The 4,983-nt window shown below is 38.3% G+C and overlaps 1 long non-coding RNA gene across 1 annotated transcript; it reads right to left on the bottom strand.

Moving 5' to 3' along the window:
* Window positions 1–1,120: 1,120 nt before the first annotated feature.
* LOC119367757 lies at window positions 1,121–3,307 on the bottom strand. The gene is made up of 5 exons (XR_005176429.1): window positions 2,947–3,307; window positions 2,542–2,597; window positions 2,424–2,453; window positions 2,159–2,299; window positions 1,121–1,541 (listed from the first exon to the last, which is right to left on the bottom strand). It is a non-coding gene; the product is annotated as an uncharacterized LOC119367757 (long non-coding RNA).
* Window positions 3,308–4,983: the final 1,676 nt, after the last annotated feature.

Raw genomic sequence — 4,983 nt, 5'->3', positions numbered from 1 at the left:
AGGTCGTGCTAACCATCTACCCCAAGTCCCGCCTCCAGTGGATCATTGAACTCCACGGCAGATTTGTCGATGTTGTCGCACAGCTAGGAAATAGATCCATTCTTGAAGGCCCGATGGTGATAGTTTGTTGAATTTTTCGTTACCTGTTAATTTTGGTTCATGGCGGAGATGGGAGTGAAGGGTGTAGGGCCTCACAATTTACCATCTCAAGAGTCATGTTCAGGTGTGTATGCATGGGTAGAATTAGGTTTTCGTTTGAGTTTCTATCTCCCTCTCATGTGTGTGGTCTGATCTATGATTCTATTTAATTGTATCACAAATTCGTTCTGGGGAGCAGCACCAGGAGTTTGGTTATCACACGATCGGTCAACTGGGTCAAGCATGGAACTATACTAGTAAGTACTACTAGTACAAATGCACATGCATTGCACCGGGCAAAAAGAAGAAACAACCAGCTTCATATTCTATTGTGCACCATTTTATATATCCAATTTTATTAAACATTGATAATAATAAGGAAAAACTGATTATTACTTTTTGTAGAATCAAGTCTTTATCAGATGGAAGAGCAGTTTTGCATGGAATAGTTTGTCAATCATTATTTGGCTTTTCTGGAGAACATGAAAATTTCTTTATTTTTAATAGAAGTTAAGGTTTACATAAAAATTGGAATACTTCTTTTAAGAATAATAAACATTTATAAAAATTAGAACATTAAAAAACGCATTTTAACAGGTGTTTTTTGTTTAAAGAATGTTTTGATTTTTTTTGTACATTTCCAAATGATTTTTTTAGTAAAAATGAAACTTTTTATGATTTTTAAAAAATTGCAAACATATTTTTTAAACAAAAATAGTGTGAACATGTGTAAAACTGTGAACATTTCAAAACTAATTTCTTCAGTAAACAATTTTGAAAAAGTGCAAACATATTTTTTTGAAACAAAAATAGTGTGAACATGTGTAAAACTGTGAACATTTTAAAACTAATTTCTTCAGTAAACAAATTAAACCGGCCACATGCAAGGTCGGGTTCTGTGCTCTATATACAATTATAAATCGAACAAATATCTTAAGATTACTAAGTAAAACCAAGTATAACAGTAAGAAGAAGACGCCAATGAGTAATTGGAATGTATCAAGTCCTGAAAAATCATCTTAGGTGTTTTACAGTTAGTCAGCGGACACATGACCACCGACACAGCACTACCCATTTTATAATCAATTGTTTCGTCTAAGCACCATCAGCTGCTCATTACGGACAGTCCAAGAGCATTAAAGCAACCATTGAAGCAAAGCGGCAACAAGCTAAGTCTTCGGCTGATCTCCAGCAACAGAGGTGGCAAGGTGGCGTCGGTGAGGGTCAAGTCAAGCCTGGCGAACGTGTCCTTCAGGTTGTACGGCGTGTGTCGTTCCTGTGTGCCGGCACGCCAAAGAGTTCCCGCCCATCTCGCTGCTGGTCGTACATAGGGTGGTGGGAGGACATCGCTGCGAGCCACCGTGGTGGTCGGTGGTGACCTGGTTGCTGAGACACCAAAGTGCCTGTCAATTGTTAACGACGCCGAAGTGCCTGTCAATAAAATTTACTGGAAATACCAGTCTATATAGCTCAACATCAGAAGATACAGGACCACATGATACATTGGGTCTTTAACAGAATCAAATACATGGTCAGAGTGTTCCTGAGATTGATGGTTTTTCTAATCAGTTTCTGCTATTGTATAAGTTAGCCATGAACAAGGTTTGCTATTCTATAAGTTAGCCATGAGCCAGGTTTGCTATTCTATAAGTTAGCCATCAACAAGGTTTATACCATCTGTGAAATGACAATAATTCTGGAAAATAACAATAATAAGAACACCACTACAGCTATTAAAAAAAATCATGACGAGATATAGACGGAAAGAATGCTTAGTACAGATGCAATTAAAGGGTTTGCTACCAGTCAAGGAATATAGCATTACGTCAATAGCAAAACGTGATTATATTACATCCTTGTCAGCAAATTGAGAAATATTGGGCATCTCAATTCCTATGAGGAGAATTGGAGTTTCTGGAAAAGAGATTTCTAAAATACTGAAGATGCCTCTTTGCCAGAATGGCTAATCAACATGTTTATAAAATAGACTGAACAGTAACATAGTGGAAGTAAACCAAACCTTTTTATACTAACTATGTCAAGTTTCAGTGTTACATGAACACAATCCAACTACGACGACTCTGTATTGTCGTCGGGCTGTTGGAGACCACCCAATATATCCTCGTTTACTAAAGTACGCCAAGGAATTGATTAAATTAACCTGTAAAAAATAGTAATCAGTGTCTATGAGCATTAGAATATACTTAGTCATTACTACATGGAGCTAAAGCTGCAGTTTTTTTTATATGTATGTAAGTTAGTAGCTGATGTAATTCTAGCAGCACCTCAGTTGTCCTTGAGCTCCTCTGTACAACCTGAAACAAAGGAAATCCTCTGTACAACCTGAAGCAAAGGAAATAAACTACAGGATGGAGGCTATGGAACATACGCTTGATGGAATACCTTAAATTAAACTTTTGGGTTATGCTGCATAGAAACATCCTCTTTCCGGTGCTTCCCTGTAACAGAAAGAAGAACAAACAATTATGATTGAGCAGTTTGTCCCTGATCCAGAAAGGGAAATAAACAGTGGATTAACTATTGATATCTCAAATTAAACTTGAAGTATCTAAAACCGACACACATGGCACATGAATTTGTCATAGTTTGGCAAACATTGGACTAATGTAATGTACATGCGTCACCCAGCACCTAGCTTACAGAGATTGAATTGAACGCTCAGATTAAAGAGGAAAAAAGTAGCAACATTAGTACACGCCCAGGTTACACAAATTGATATTGATTCAAGTAAAATCTCCAAGCAATATCCAACACCGTTGAACTAATTTGGGAAAAGCCGATACATACCTCTGGTGTAGCACATTCGGACGGCGGATGTTCTTCCTCCGGCAAACTCTGCGGGATTTGAGGAGGGCGACGGCTGGCCGGAGAAGAAGAAGAATATTAAGAGGGAGGGGGAGGGGAGGAGGGCGGCGGATGGCTGGAGAAGAAGACCGCCCCCCGCGCGGTGGCGCCTGTATGGATCGAGGCACGGCAGCAGGAGGCTGGGGGTAGTGCCAGAGAAGATTAGGGGCGGGAGGGTAGAGTAGGGCAGCGAATGGGAAGGGGAGAAGGGCGGCAGATGGCTGGAGAAGAAGACCAGCCGCCCGTATGGATCGAGGAGCGCCCGCGGCGGCGCCGCCTGTATGCATCGAGGAGAGCACGCATATGCTCGTGTGTGCTGCCACTTCAAAAAGGAGCGTGGGTTGAATACCAAAAAACTACAGGGTCTTTTTGCAAGATTGAGACTTTTTCATCTTAGCCACTTAAAAAGGGAGCGTGGGTTCAATATCCACAACAGCAGGGGCTTTTCTGCAAAAACTTCGCGACAGTGAACCCGTAGACTCAATCCGTACTTTATTATTAGGAAGAGACTTATTAAAACTAATGCACATATTCTTGCTTCTGTTTTATATCATCTTGGTAAATTGGTTTTTTAATTTGTTCTTTTAGAACATCATGATTAGTTCTTTGAGGATCATATCTATTTTATCTAAGAAGACTTTGCGATACAAAGGTCATTAGGCAAAGCTGTTCGCCACACACGGCGACTAACCTCATCTCTTAGCGAAGAGATCGTTAGCATGTGTGCTTTTTTATTTGAAGATCTTCACCTCTAAAGAAAACGAGATATCTTCAAACGCTTTCCTTCTTGCCGTAATCTCCTTTGTGGTCTGCCATAATAGCACACTAAACCATCTTGAGGGTACTGATGAACCGGAGCCAAGAGACACTACTAGCGATTCTCGCTTTATGAACGAGAAAATATATCACCATCGATGGCACTTCCTGGCATGGGAGCGTTTCCATTGTCCGAGGGTTCCGAATGACAACAAAGATGACACTTGATGCTCCCATGAAATCATGTTCATGGCTCCTTGTGATCAATGCCATCACAGCCTTGCAATCTTGCTTTCCCAGCATGGTGTTTATATTTATCTGTGCACAACTAACAAGAGGAGGGATTGAGGATGAGACCGTTTTAAGTGATTTTTGCATCAACGAATGCTCCTAGAAAATTTTAAGGGGCCCCAAATTATAATTTCGCCCTGGGCCCCCAAATTCTCAGGACAGGCTCTATATTCCACATGTCTCATATACTATCATGTGGCATTATATATATTATTTTATTATTTAAAATATGTTATATACTATATCTAAGATATTTCAAAGCAAGTCACATGAAAAATTGCATATGGATCCATAGTATTTGTTATATTTATAAAATACGTACATATTTATACGTAAAAAAACATACTCAAAATATGGTACATACTACCTAAAAATTAGCATATATACTACCTAAACATTGTTATATACTACATACCACACGTATATACTCTCGGTTTCGACAGATACTACATACAACATACAAAACGCAAGTGATGGCAACTATCACTGCTTGTAGGAAACATTTGTAGTGTTACTATTCATTAATCAGGATGCGGAATAAGTTATTCTTCACCCAAATAATCTTACGGTCGTTTCATAAATAAATTACATATGAAATACAAATAGTTACATTCATGTTGATTTACTACATAAAATGTGGCATAAAAAACAAAAATATAGATCATAAGACCATAAAAATTGCATTTTATGTATATTTTACACTATGTTTTTATATCTGTAATTTTACATAACATAATTTTTTATGGTGATTACATATTTTGTTATGTTCTCTTATTGCGTATGAAATAAGACAAAAATTTACGAAACGTAAAACTACGATACATTGATGGTAAAATAGGGGGGTATACATATTCGTCACCTATATATATACTCCTACTGTACGTATAACAAAAACCAAAAGATGACAGTTCTTGTTGGTCAAATTAACCTCTC

This window comes from Triticum dicoccoides, chromosome 1A (genome assembly GCF_002162155.2).
Source record: "Triticum dicoccoides isolate Atlit2015 ecotype Zavitan chromosome 1A, WEW_v2.0, whole genome shotgun sequence".
Classification (NCBI taxonomy): domain Eukaryota; kingdom Viridiplantae; phylum Streptophyta; class Magnoliopsida; order Poales; family Poaceae; genus Triticum; species Triticum dicoccoides.
Note: the sequence above shows the minus strand (reverse complement) of the source record. Positions and strands in the feature narration are given on the sequence as shown.